General features: G+C 46.6%; 1 non-coding gene across 1 annotated transcript; it reads right to left on the minus strand.

Moving 5' to 3' along the window:
* Window positions 1–14,466: 14,466 nt before the first annotated feature.
* LOC142447713 (small nucleolar RNA SNORA32) lies at window positions 14,467–14,589 on the minus strand. The gene has a single exon (XR_012784373.1). It is a non-coding gene; the product is annotated as a small nucleolar RNA SNORA32 (small nucleolar RNA).
* Window positions 14,590–14,802: the final 213 nt, after the last annotated feature.

Raw genomic sequence — 14,802 nt, forward strand, 5'->3', positions numbered from 1 at the left:
ACTGGTGGTTTTGAACTGCTGACCTTGTGGTTAGCAGTCCGATGTGTAACCCACTTTACCACCAGACCTCCTTTCTATGGGGAAGTTTCTTGGAATAGAGCAGATAAATTGAGTGTAAATATAAGAGGGGCTTGAAAAGGTTGATGGGAAAATTCCACTATCTTTTAATTTTTCTATGAACTCTGAAGTCCCCCTGTGTAAGTCCGACAGCGAAGTCTCTGAGTAAAATGGACAAGGCCCTTCCCTGTGTTGCTTTCAGTCCGTGGGAGCAGCCGGTGTTAACGGAATCTCCAGGCAGCTGGATGAAGGCGGTTCAGAGTGTGTATAACACACTCAGATGTGCGAAGGCAATACAGCTTCGTTCTGATAACATGTGTCTTCCTCATGTCTTTCCGACAGAGGCATTTGCTTGAGTCTAAATGAAAGGGGAGCTGGTCATGGAGACAGGAAGACCAACCAAGAGGAGGGTGATTGACTTTCATGTGACGTTGTCCTTCTGTCAGGGGTCAGATCTCCTCCTGAGTGTGTGTGAGAAGCAGAGGGGAGACGTCATGGGAGGTAGGCAGGTGGGCATGTGGTGCCTACCTTCTGAAGCAGGGAGGATACTGGGAACAAGGGGAGGCATGGCCTTATGGGATTTCAGGTCCATACCTGGGATTCCAAACACCCAAAAGAAACCGGGGTGTGAAAAAGACAGTGAATCATCTGGATGCCAAGTGAGTGCAGACGGGGGGCGGGGGGCGGGCGGGGGGAAGTGGCGGGGTGAACGCAGGTTGGGAGCAGACGTCGGGGAGGTAGGCTGTGGTGGGGAGTTTGAGTGGAAGCCTCTGACTCGGTCTCACTATATACCAAATATACCAATCAAATCAGTATACCAAAGATACCAATTCAATCAAATCAAATCAAATCATCACCATAATCACTTTTAGAACATTTTCTTCCTTGTACTAATTGTTACTCACATAATTATTTTTTAATTATGGCAATCTACAAGTTTGTTTATGCCTGAGAAATAGAAGGCTCCTATGCTTAAAGATTAATAAAAAGAGTAAAGATACGAGAAAGAGTAAACATTCGGGAATTGGAAAGGAATAGGACTGAATTCTGGGCCAGCAGAAGAGGAATTCTGAAGAAAAGCCAAGAAGTCATGTACGCAACAGAATTCTCCACACACTCAGAAATTGGTAGCACCACGTCCTTTGGGAAAGAGGGCTGAAAGGGTGTGGTTAAACACAGGACAGAAGGCTTCATGTTGTAAACAAAGGAAGCCCTCCATGTGATGCCCCAACATAGTGACTACAAGAATGGACTCAAACGTATTGTGATAGGTAGGTTTATTGTGCCAACCTGGCCAATCAGCACATGTGGGATTAATAAGGTCACAGTTTAATTGAAGGACAAAGAGATAACTGGCTCAGAGAACCTCGCCTTTCTCTCTGGCTCTCTGATGAGTGGACCAGTGTGTGGCTGCCTTAGCTAGTTCTCTGCTTCAACTTGCAAGCTACACTACCCGTGGGACAACCAACCTGTGGACCGTGTCACTATAATTTGAGGTTCCTTCAAGACTTGCTTTGCCACACTGCTGGAGTATACATCGTTTGAGCTGGGGACTGTCGGACCCTGTCATCTGGCTGACTGTTGGTGACCTGCCCTTGCTGTTTGTTGCCTGTGGCCTGACTGCCTGTATTGCTCTCCGGAAGACTCAGCTGTCTGCTTCCTTGACTTGCACCCAGCAGCCCTCATGAGTTGAAGGACTGCCAGTATATTAACTGTCTCACAAAAGTGAGTTGAACTGAGCCCCCAATTGGCTGCTTGTTTCTTCGTGTTGTATCTATCTATCCATCATCTATCTATCTACCTATCTATCTATATCTATCTAAATTCATAAGTGTCCTGGTTTTGTTTCTCTAGAGAACCCTGTCTAGCACGGCACACCACCGGGCGTAAATTCGCCATGAGTCAGACCAACTCTTGTGGAGACAACAGCAAATGCAGGCCGGCTGGCTGTGAGTCTGTTTAGAGAGGAGTTACCTCCTCCCCTCACCGAGTGAGGCAACTTCCCTCCCTCATCAGTAGACGGAAGGTTTATTTTCCGGAAAGGTCAAAGAACACCATCTCCTGTAGAGAGGGCATTTCCTGTCCCCAATGTCTGCCTCTCCCATTTCCCCATAAGCTGTACCATCTGATTTCTGCCTTCCAAATCTCACAAGGTATACCTAGGTCACATGTATAGCCCCGACTGCAAGTAAGTATGGGGTTATTAAGAGGGTTATTACCAATTCACTGAGAATCTGCGTGCATTTGAAAAGGCACACAATGGTGAGAAGTCCTGACAGATTTATTCCCCGAGGATTACAGGTAATGGAGAGTGTGTAATATCCAACAGAACATCTTAGACCCAGAAAGTCAAAAGAGCCAGGACCGAAACTTAGAAACTTAGAACATATCCTATAGTCTCTTCCTGTCTTGAGAAAAACCTATAACTAATAGCCAGTTGCCATTGAGTCGCTTTGACACCTTGTTGACCCTCTGTGGGTCCGAGCAGAACAGAGCCCGTAGGTTTTTAGTAGAGAGGTTTTTAAAACAGCTGCCAGGCCTTTCTTGTGAAGCACCTCTGGGTGCACTCAAACCACTAACCTTCAGGCCCGAGTGTTAACCACTCACCCCAGCCATGGATTCCTTAAATCTCTACCTCTAGCCAAAGTTACTTCTCTCACGACTGGATCCCATCATCCAAAACCCACTGGGATTTTTAACTGGATGCCCTGCAGGTGCCTCAAAGTTAACGTGATCCAAATAAATCCATCATCTCTCGGTCTCACAGTAGTGCCTCCTCTCTGTCGTCCTAAAGCAAAACAAAAATAAACTTGATTGTGTTTCCCACAGCTGGACAGCCTCTCAGGACACCTCTGTGTACAGAAGGAAGCCTCCATAACCGATGTTGCCTTCAGCTTCCCCTTCACACCACAGACATCACATGGTGCTCCCGGCAGGTCTCCGGACTCATGCTGTCTCGTGCCTCTGGACCCCTTTGTGCTCGGCAACTTTGGATGAAACGATTTGCTTCCCCAAGCTGCTCCCTTACTCACGCTCTCTCTGCTTCTGGGCCTTGTCTCAGCCTGAGGGTGGTAGGGACCAAGGAAGGCAAGAGGGAAGCTAAGGGAAGCAGGAGGAGTTGCTATGCAGAACATCCCACTCACTCTTCAGAGGTCACGCTGGGATTCAGTTCCATGACTCTCCAAATGAGGACCTGGCCCAAAGATGCATGGTCCCTAAGGCAGGGGCTACAAGGGGTTCTGGACACCTCTCAGGGACAGTGACTATTTATGCTTTCCATAAATAGGTTAATTTCTTTTTCTGAGGATCTAGGGGCTCCCTCAAAACACTCACTGCCTTGAAGTCGATGTTGACTCCCAGCGACCCTATGGGTCAGGGTAGAACTGCTCCTGTGGGTTTCCCAGACTGCCACTCTCTGTGAAACCACTCCTGCCTGGGGCTGGGAGTGTTCAGTTCCTTGCTTCTTAGGGGTGGCCTTGTAAGAACACCTTTGATTGATTTTCCCCCAGAGCCCAGTCCTTCAAGGGGAAGCTCAAGCAAGATCAGGGACGCCTTGGGGCTGAACTGGAGCGTGGACCTTGCTTGCCCCTCCGCTGGCTTCCACGTAGCCCGTGAAATCACTCCTGCCTACCCACCCCCCCATGGTTGCTTTGTTCGCCTGTCAAACGGGCACAATTCTTTTTACCTACCTCAGAGTTGTGTTGGGAGGTATAATTAATGGTAGTTAAAGAACTTTGAGAGGCACAGATGAAAGGACCTATATAAGCAACATTGCTATGATTAATGGTATTGTCTTCTTTAGACATACTGGGAGGCAGCCTTCTTGACAGATCCTGTAACAGCATCCCAGCTCCATTCAGGCAAGACACCATTACAGCCTCTAGGCCACTGGCTCTCAACTTTCCTAATGCCTCGACCCTTTCATACAGTTCCTCATGTAGTGGTGACCCCCCAACCATAACATTATTTTTTTTTTGTTTCATAAAATTATTTTCACTGCTACTTCATCACTGTAATTTTGCTACTGTTATGAATCAGGTGACCCCTGTGAAAGGGTTGTTCGACCCCCCAAAGGGGTCGAGACCCACAAGTTGAGAACTGCTTTTCTAGGCTGGCCACACAAGAAGGCTTTAATCCCTCAGAAATCTACAGCCATCCTAAAAGGGATGTTAACCTGTCTCCTATCCATCCTCTTTTGACACTTCACCCCCCCCTACCCCCAAGGGATCAGACCTGAAAAGTATTATATATATATAAACATCATTTGTTTAGTCCAAAACACACTGTCCAGTGTGCAAAGGAGAGGAGAAAATCCCTTAGCACCAGGAATGGATGTGCTTAGAGTTATCTTCAGCCCCAGGCCACAGAGAAAACTGGGCATCAGGGATGGACCGATTTCCCAAGCTAGTGTCAGGGACACTGTCAATGCCAAGACTGTTGACTCTTGGGCTCCTAGGAGTTATGACCCTGCGCTTGAGTCGGGTCTCACATCCAGCCCTGTTTCTGCAGAGCACACGTTCGGCTGGGATGCATATGTAAGAAACGTGGGGATTTTGGTAAAATGTAGATTCTGATCCAGTCTTTCTGGGGTGGGAATGCAAATTATCGGTGGGGAGGTCAAACTAGAATGAACAGATTCAAAGCCCAGGTATTTTATTGATCAGAAGGTAATTTGAATTGGTTTTACTCAGCTTGAGTCCAAGAATGGGAGCTAGTGCCGAGGGGGGGTATACCCTTGGGGATAAAAGGACAGACACCTGCTTGGTGTTTTCTTTTCTTCCCCCTTTGGTGTTTTTTCTTCTTTTTCATTTGTGCGATACTTACTCAGTCCTTTCAGCTTCAAAGGGACCTGCATGAAGTAGTTAATGCATCCCTACCTTGAGTCTTAGGAGGTGGTGGGTGTTATTCCCATTTTATGTCTGGTGAGCCTGAGGGAATAAGGTCGCGGCACATCTGAAGATATACATGCAGAATAAAGTGAGACTGCCAGACACCTAGGTGTGTGTCCTCTTCTTCTTTTTTAAGGTGTGTGTCTTCTACTAGGTCTTGCATCTTTCCTTTTAAATGATGAATAAGGTGGCGACTTGCAGAGCCTCAGCATTGCATTAAACAATCCATACACAGTTTGATTCAACTCATCCATTGTATCCCCCTCAGTGTGCCATCACGTATCCTGCTTCCTCTCGGTGTTCCCATCCCTCCTTCTTTCCTAACCCCGTGGACTTTGTCCTTGGGAAAATGCTGTCATTTTGATCATCAATGGCTGATTATTCTAACACGGGGGTGAGTTCAGTGCCAAACTTGAAGGGTGATTAAAAGTTCCACCAGTTTGTATCAATCCAGTCAGCCTGGTCTCATGATTGTGAATTCTGTTCCATATTTTCCTCCCACTCTCACCAGGACCTTCTAATGTGGTCCTTTTCGGAGAAGTTGGTAGTCGTAGCCAGGCACCATCTATTTCTGGTCTCAGGGTTGTGGAGGCTGATGTTTGCACGGCCCATTTGTTTATGGGACTAATTGTTTCCACCTGTCTTTTGATTTCTCATCATTCTTTTTTTCTTCTGAATGGGAAGAGAGCAATTGCTACACCTCAGATGGCTGCTCATGGCCTTTTGCAGGTCTTACATCTGATACCCAGATGTTGTGTGGCTAGATGCCATCCAGTCAGCCCCAATGCATGGTGACTCCATGAAAAAGGGTCTGACGCTTGCCATCTTCAGGACTGGTGACAGGCCAGATCATTGTGAGCTATCGGGTTTTCGCTGTAGATCCCCAGGTCTTTTTTCCTAATCTTAGTGTGGAAGCTCCACTGGAGTCTGTTCAGCATCCTAGCAACACCCATGTCTTCCCTGACAGATGGCTGTGCATGAAGTATATTGGCCAGGAATCAAACTTAGGATGACGGGATCCCCATAGACATGCATAGAGATCTGAGGGAGGAGCAAGGTCTGGTATACAGGTTCTCCTTTTATCTTGCAACTTTCATAAACTAATTTATTAGTTTTAATAATATGTGTGTGTATGTGTGAGTTTCTTAGGGTCTTCTAGACACAGGATAATGCCAGTTGTGACTGGAGATACTTTTGCTCCTTTTCCAATCTGTGTGTCACATTTATTTTTCTTGCTCGATTCTTTTGGCTAGGATCTCTAGTTCAATATTGAAGCCAAGTGACACGGTTTAAGTAAGCCATCCATTCCTTTGATATATTCCACTAGTCATGGGGTAGAACTGTTTGTGGATTTTGCTTGGTTGAGCCCGTGTGTGATCACCTGCTACTACTGTATCTCTCAGTCTTTTTTTGAGTTTGTCACAGATTGAAGTGGCAGCCTGGCTGGGGCAAGATTCTCAACAGTTTGGCAGTTACATCATGAGGCTGTTCCGTGTTGATCTCCTAAGATGTGACCTGATGAGATAAGCCAATAATAGGATTAGGGATGAGCTGCAACTCCCTTAATCCCAACACAACCCTGAGTGCTGTAAGGGGAGTTTCCCTGGACCGTGGTCTGCACCACCTTTGATCTGGCAAAAGATAAAGAAGAAGGAAGCAAGCAGAGGTTAGATGTGCATACATCCCTGAGAAGGACGATCCAGGCATGGAATTCATCCTTGAACCAGAGGTCCCTGCTGTGAGAAACGACCAGACGCAGGTGAAGACTGATTCCGAGACACACGGAGATAGATCTCGAAAGAAGGCTGGACCTCCAGGTGCTGGGGGAGCCTTCTCCTAGACCTAGAGCTAGCCTTCTGAATTTGGTGTCCTACTTCCTACACAGTGAGAGAACACATTTCCGCTCGTAAAGGCATCCACTGTGGTGTTTCTGTTGTAGAACGAAGACAGCACTTCAAAGTCACTTCTCTCGGTGGGGCTAGATCACATCTGGGATCTGAAATTCTGCTGGATGGCAGATGCTGACCTATGTTCTAAACGCTGTTCAGCCGAGTTCCCCAGGAACCCGCAGAGCCCACCCAGAAACGGGTTGCCGGAAACCTTGGAGAGTCATGCTAGTGCACCGAATCCGCGTTTAAGGAGCTGATAGACATCCTACTTGCCATCTTTTTTGGTCATCGTCAGACTACACATCAGACTGATTTTTGCCCAAACAATATGGCTTCTATGTTTTTGTTGTGAGAGTCAAGCCACCCACGCAGGTGCCTACCACAGGGGCCGCTGTCCACGCTGCAGGAAGATCTGGCTCAAGTAGATGCCCCCACTCCCCTCTCAGTTTTCCAACTTGCTCCCGCTTTTGTTTGCTTGCTTTTCATTTATTTCTGTATTTATCGTAGTTGGGTGGAGAGTTCTGAGAGCAAATTCCTCCTCCTTTCAGCAGTTTCCCTACCTGCTGTTCTGGGACACTGGTCAAAGCGCGCTCAACATAACATCCCTCTTGTTTGCTTTTTAAATATGAAAACTAATTCCAGACTCAGAAACCCAAGGGATGGACATTTATAATCGCTACCACCAGGCTGCATGCTACTCACCCCCATGATAGTACACAGCTCCAAATGTACCTGCAGCTAAGGAAAACTAGTCAGCCGGTCATCTGGGAGCAAGTTAGTTGATGTCATCATGGGAGGAAAAAATAAATGTAGGCTTAGTACTAAGTCAAGCAAAGCACTTTGACTCTAGGGCTTTCTGCACTAAACATTATGATTATGTGCTATTGGAAGTTGCTAGGAAGATAACATCCTGAGTCCTCCATGGAATTTATGAGTCTTTGAATGGCCACCCTGGCGTCTCCCCTCTTGGAATATTCAAGAGCCTGGGTTTGGAGGGAGATTTTATCTGTTGTTCTGAAGCTTTGAACAGCGCATCACAATTCATTGACATTGGTTCTATTCTTCGAGTGGTGCACCCAGTCTCACCCTTGTGTCCCTTGTTCCTCAGCTATTAACCTGAACTCTCTTCTCCCCAACTCTCCTCTAGCTTTTTGAGTTGCCAGTGTCAACCTGATCCCATACAGATACTTCTTTAAAAGGGCACAATGCTTGCACTCAACTCGCCCCAATTTCTAAAGAAAAATTCTAAAAGACCCTAGCAAAAAACCTAGTTTAAAAAAAAGATTAAGAAAAAGATAATTTCCAAATAGCTACCAGATGTTCACATATTGCCACACCCAGGCTTGAACAAGAGGAGCATTATTGAGATACAGGAGGGGTTGGCAAAGCCGGAGTTTTGGCAATAGACCCCAAAGCTCTTTGCTTCTTGCTTGCTGGTGACTGGGGGGTGGGGTGGGGGATTACTTCCACCTCGGTGAGATGGTGTCCTCGGACTTCCCTCCCAGGGTTGTGGTGATGATTAAATGACTGTACACAGATCTTTAGCAAGGAGCAGGACACACAAGAAGTCCCCGCTAATTGTTGGTTCACCTCCTTTTCTTCCTTCCGCGGGGCACGAACATGCTCTGCAGCTGTTGACCCCGAAAAGAGTTAAAAGCATGCTTGCTTTGGGGTCACTTACTGCCACTGAGTCAATTCTAACTTCTAGCAAATGACTTTATCTCTAAATCTTGTTCCCCCCATTTGTAAGAAGGGGGCTAGAGATGTCTAATACCTCATTGTGGGATCGCTGTGGACTTCCATGCTGGTTAATATTGAATGCTTATCCTGGGGATTGTGTGCTTTCTGGGAATTGCCTCATCAATCCCCTTCTCACCATTCCCATTTTACAGATTTGGAAAACACACTCCGAGGGCAATCACATGATGATGCAGTGGTGGTCCATCACTGGATCACACCCACATCTTTCTGACTCTGTAACCAACCTTGTAGCCATGTGTAAAGCTCCGAGAACGTAGGAGCCACTAGGAGTTCACTCTCGACTCTGAGGAATACAAAAAGTGGAGGTCGATACTTGGTTAGCTTCTGGGTATGATCCCATGCCTGCAAGATGGAAGCCAGAGACCCTGCCTCAAGATCCCCCCTCCTGCTTCACCTGCCCTCCTAGTGAAGGCCCTACCCTCCTCAGGAAGATGCCAAGGGAGAAGGCCAGCCTGCAGTGACACAGCTGCTTCCTTATAAAGAGGTGTCACCAGTAGCCACAAAAAGCCTTCAGGTGCCTCTAATGCTCTAGACAGAATACACCCTCATTTCCCCTGGGGCCCCATAACACTTCCATCATTCAGGTGGTGGATCTGAGGGAGTGTTACCAAGTTCACAAAGGAACGAAATAAAAAGATCATGGAATTTTCTTGCAACCTTTTTGAGGTCCCGTCACACCAGGGCCACCTTGGCCTTTCCTGCTCCCAGAGTGGGTGCTCCCAGAGGGGTACGTGATGGCCCCTCATTACCCCCAACAATACGTGCGGAGGCGGAGTAGAAGAAGCCAAGGAATAAAAGGAAACGGGTCTCTGGAGAGAGGCGCTTGTGGGACGTTGGGCAGGAGGAGACCGAGGTCGAATCCATTGATGGCTAATGTTGGATTTTCCACCCACAGCCAGTGGAGTGGGGTGGGGCCTAATGAATGTTTGCCATGGAGCTTTGAAAGTTCTGAGATGAAAGGCCGTGCCCCACTTCCCAGGGAACTTTGCTATTGTCCATTGATCTATTTGTCTGCTATTGGAGACGGAGGGCAATTAAACAATTTCTGAGCATCAAAGTGCTTTACACTCCTTTGTACCCCAGCCACCTAGCCCAGTGCTCTTTGCTTGGAGTGGGAACTCTATAAACGTCTGATTTTGTTCATTGAAGTGGGGGGTTTCTTAATGCAATGGCAAGACTCTCTTACTGGCTCAGGTTTTTCTTCAGTCAGATGTCTCCCCTCTTCTGTGTGTTAATAGGCAGTTAAAGGAGTGAGGCTTGTTCAGATGGGGAGTGGTGGTGTGGCGGGGATGGTGGAAGAGGAGGGACGGGAGAATCTTTCTCTTTCCCTTTCTGCAGGACAATCGTCGGTACACCGAGGCCAAAACACGAAATTCTGTGTGTGTGTGTGTGTGTGTGTGTGTGTGTGTGTTTGCGCGCGCGTCATGAGGACCAGGTACACAGCCACCACAACAAAGCCGCCAATCTAAGAGCAACCAGATTGCGTGGTCATAAGAAAAAGCCCCCGTGGGCTTGCGGAAACTCTATTCGATTCTTAGCACAGCTGTATCAAAATGACCACAAGCGGGTGGCTTCGATGAACAGAAATCGATTTTCTTGCAGTTCAGGAGGCCGCAAGTCTGAATCCAGGGCACTGGCTTTAGGGAACAGCTCTCTCCGGCCTCTCAGGGACGGTCCTTGTCTGAGCGTCTCTAGCGTTCTGTTTGACGTTCCCTGGCATGCCAACAGGGCAGCTATCTTCCCCCTGTTTGTCCTTATTTCTGTTGCTGAATCTGCTCTTTTCACAACACGAAGGTGCTGAGTAGGTTTAGACATCCTTACTGATGTGACTTAATTAACAGAGTAAATAAAATCCTATTCCCAAACGGGATTGCCGTAGCAGGTATGGGGGTTAGGATTCCAACGTGTTTTGAGGGGGCACGATCACTAACAGAAACTAAGTTAGTCATTTTGAAAGGTAGCTCGATTTAGGGACAAAGGGGCTGTCTCCCCAGTGTCTGCAAAGGCCACATAGAGGGGTTGGAGAGAAATCAGGCACTAATTGGACATCCTTCGGAAGATCCACACTGAGCACGCGCAAACTGGGACCCTCTAGCACAGGTGAAATGTAAAACCTAGCCTCCACCTAGGACCATGACATCACTCAGGTGCGTTTAAATGCAGCCAATAAGATCAGCCAATACTTTCAAACATGCCTCCCCAGCCACGTGTTAAATAACACAGCTGTGGGAAGGCCAGGTCTCTCTTGGACTCTGCTTCTGTTCTGCTGCAGGCAGAGGGCCTCCAGCGCGCACCTGCGTGCCCACTCCGGGACTGCTCCAGGCCTAATGGGGGCCCACATGCTCTTGGCTGTTTAGTCCCAGGGAATTTTCAACCTGGTTGTTAGTGCCCAGTTGGGAACCCCAGCGCGGCTTCTGTGTGGCTTGGCACACTTGCTGTTAATCAATATTGACTCACTTGATAGCAGTGAGTTGGGTTTTTTGTTTGTTTGGAATTTCACCTATATGGAACCTGCACATAGACCAAGAGGCAGTTTGAACACACGAGTATCAACACTGAGTAGTTTAAAATCAGGAGAGGTGTATGAGCCCCCAATAAAATGATATTTTAATTAAAACAAATAAATTAAAAAATAAAGCTCCCCCCCCAAAAAAAATCAGGAGAGGTGTGCATCAGGCTTATATCTTTTCACCCTGCCTTTTCAATTTGTAAACTGATCAGATAGGCTGAGAAGCTGGATTGTAAGCAGAAGAGGTATCAGGATTAAAGACAGACACAGTAGCAACCTGTGATGTGAAGGTCGCACAACCATGCTTACCGAAAGTGGAGAAGACGTGAAGCACGCACACATGAAGATCAAAGACTACAGCCTTCAGTATGGATCGCACTGCAAGACAAAAACATTCTCGCCACTGCACCACCACACAGTAATCAAACGATAGCAGAACCAATTACAGGAGTCTCACTCAGTCGCTGCCGGTGAGTCAATTCCGACGCATTAGCTACTCCACAGGACAGAATAAAATACCGTGGATGCTCAATTGTGTTTCTGAGGCTACAGATCTTTACAGGAGCAAAAGCCTCATCTTTTGCCGATGGCGCAGCTGGTAGGTTTGACCTGGAGGTCAGCAGCCCCATGTGTAGCTTGGATCCATACCCAACACTCATGCAACATTCAAGAAATTAAGCAATGTACTGTTTTGGCAAATCTGCTGCAGAAGATCTCTTTGAAGTGTTAAAAAGAAGCAAAAAGGTCATCTGTGGAGTTAAGTTCTGAGCCACGCTGTAGTATTTTCAATTGCCTCATTTGCTTGCAAACACTGGACAACGAATAAAGAAGATCCAAGGAGCAGATGCCTTTGATTTACAGTGTGACAAAGACTACTGACTACACCACAGACTGCCACAAAAAGGAGCTCTGTGTAGTGGTTATGAGGTAAGCAGCTAGCGACAAGGTTTTCCGTTTGAAACCACCAGATTCTCCGTGGGCGACAGATGAGGCCTTCAGCTCCCATAGTGAATGATAGTCTTAGAAACACACACGGGCCGTTCTACCCTGAGGTATAGAGTCACTACGAGTCAGAATTGACTTGCTGACAGTGAGTTTGGTTTTCGTCTAGAAAAACACAAATCTGTTTGAAGAAGTACAGCTCGAATGCTTTTTGGAAGCGAGGATGTCCAGACTTCAGCTAGAGTACTTTGGACATATAGTCAGGAGCGATCAGTCCCTGGGGAAGGTCATGATACTTGGTAGAGCATCAGCAAAAGAGAACGACCTTCCACAAGGTGAGCTGACACCGTGGCTGCAGCAATGAATGCAAACATGCAAGAGCACTGAGGATGGTGCAGGACAGGGCGGTGTTCATTCTAGATGAGTCCAAAGCAACCCGAAGGCACCAAATAACATAAGCACAAGGGCATTATATATTACAGGCCAAGTATTGTTTCTAGAAATTTCAAAGTAACGGAGTGTGTCAATTCTTAAATCATTGTCTTCCAGTTTCAAGTCTCTTCTACAGGCTTCGTCTTATTAGTGTGGACATGTTGTCAGGAGAGTCAGGTCCCTGGAAAAGGACATCATGCTTAGTAAAGCAGAAGGTCAGCAAAGAGGTAGACCCTCAACAAGATGGGTTTGCCCAGTGGCTGCAATAATGGATCAAAATGACAAAACTGTGAAGATGTTCCAGGACCAGGCAGTGTTTCCTTCTCTGGTTGCCCATAGGGCCTCTATGAGTGTTCTCAAAATAAACTCACTGCCAGCGGTCCATGCTGATTCATCGTGACCACCTGCAGGTTTCTGAGACTAGCTTGATGGGAGTAGAAAGCCCAGAGAGTAGAAAGCTCTCCTTCAACAGTGCTGCTGGTGGCTTCGAACTGCCAACTATGCAGATCGCAACCCATCAGGTAACCCTTACACCACCAGGGCTCCTCCTCAAACAGCTGATTCCCAGCCCACTGGGCCCCTTCTCTGAGCCCAGAGACTGTAGCAGCCACCATATGGTGATCTGTCCTTAGAGTTCTGGATCCCAGCCCCACCAAACCCCTCTCTCAAACTTCCAGGTTTTAATAGTTCCAATCTCTTCTCTTTTTTCTCTCAGCTGTAGGGGTGAAAACTGACTCCTGCAGGTGTTACCTCGGTGACATCTAACATTCTCCTTTGGCCTTTTCTTCCAAACCTAGTCATTCTCTATGTTCCTTTTTCAATGAAAATAACTTTGGTGGTAACTGGCATGTTGTCTTATTGACTGTACTCTTACTGTGACCTCTGATGATAAATTGCTGTGGCGGTTACATAATCTCCTGTCAATTTGCGAAGGGGTGGAGTCTAGTCTGTTAATCAGGTTGCCGCTTAATCACCTCATTTAGAGGTGTGAAGGAGATAAATAGTTCACTGGAGGTCAGATACACTCTCTTTGCTTTTTCTTCCTGCTAACAAGACCGATGGAGCTACGCTGATGGAACCAGAGCCCTGGGAGCAGGAGGAGCCACCTGGAGACCCTTACCAGTGCTGAGATGCTTCCATTGCCACTGGATCTACAAGACTTCCCACCCACTGGCCTGTGATTTTCCTGCATTCAGCATCACTGCATGTGTTGTGTGAGTCTGAAAAGGAATTTATAGACTGGTATCGTCAGACATATGGTTAATATCAGACTTATGGACTTGATCTAGATTGGGCTGGGATGTTTTCTTAACATACAATTATTCTTTATATAAAGCTCTTCTTCGTATATGTATAAGTATCTATGAATTTGTTTCTCTAGTCTACCCAGACTAGCGCACAGTTGCCTCCCTTTTAGAGGCTAACCCAAAACCCAGCAGTTCAAGACCACCATAGGAAGTCTGCTCATCGGAGGCAGATGCGGCTGTCTGTTTTCATATAGTTGGAAGTTTTGGAAAATATGGGGCAGTTCTACTCTGTCCTATGGAGTCCTTATGAGTTAAAAGAGACTAAATGAGAGTGTTTGTTTTCCTCCTACATTTTATTTATCGTACTATTGTTGAGTATACACACAGTAAAACACACACCAGATCAACTGTTTTTTTCTACATTGTAAAAGTTTTTATTTTGCAAATCTTATTTAATGTCAACCAATTTTATTTAAGGAATTTTTACATGTCTTTCATTTGCCACCCAACAGTTCCTATTTAATTCCTCTATATCTTGTAGACATTTTTCTTCAAGATTGCCCCTTTTAAAGGAATTCACGCTAAAATCCACCGCCGTTGTCAAGATACTACCCAGTAGGCATTAATCTCAGGGCTTGAAAAAGTAGCCCAGAAACAAACTTTTCTTGAATATAATGATAAGATAAAACTTGTAGGAAATGTGTAGCTTCAATAGTTCTGTTAGTGTCGATCTCAGCAATAGATGTTCCCAATTGGTGTTGTGCTAGGAAGGCAGCAGAAAGACAAAAGCCTCCTGGGAAATTGTCTGTGGTCATGTCCACAGCAAATCAGAAACCGTGTTCCAAAAGCCTTGGTAGTGACCACTCAACTGTGTCTAAACGCACGCTTTCGTGGCATCGAAGGCATGTTTCAAGTTGTGCAGCCGCACGTACCCTCCTTCTGTGAGTGTCCCCTCCTTCACTAGCGGAAACCCTCTGCCCCCTAAGGTGTCTGTGTAATCTTTCAGGGTTGCTGTTACCATTTTGATCCTGCATAGATGGTTCCCAAAGCACAAGGCTCCAGGCCGTCATTTAATT

The sequence above is a fragment of the Tenrec ecaudatus genome, chromosome 4, assembly GCF_050624435.1.
Source record: "Tenrec ecaudatus isolate mTenEca1 chromosome 4, mTenEca1.hap1, whole genome shotgun sequence".
In the NCBI taxonomy this organism is placed as follows: Eukaryota; Metazoa; Chordata; class Mammalia; order Afrosoricida; family Tenrecidae; genus Tenrec; species Tenrec ecaudatus.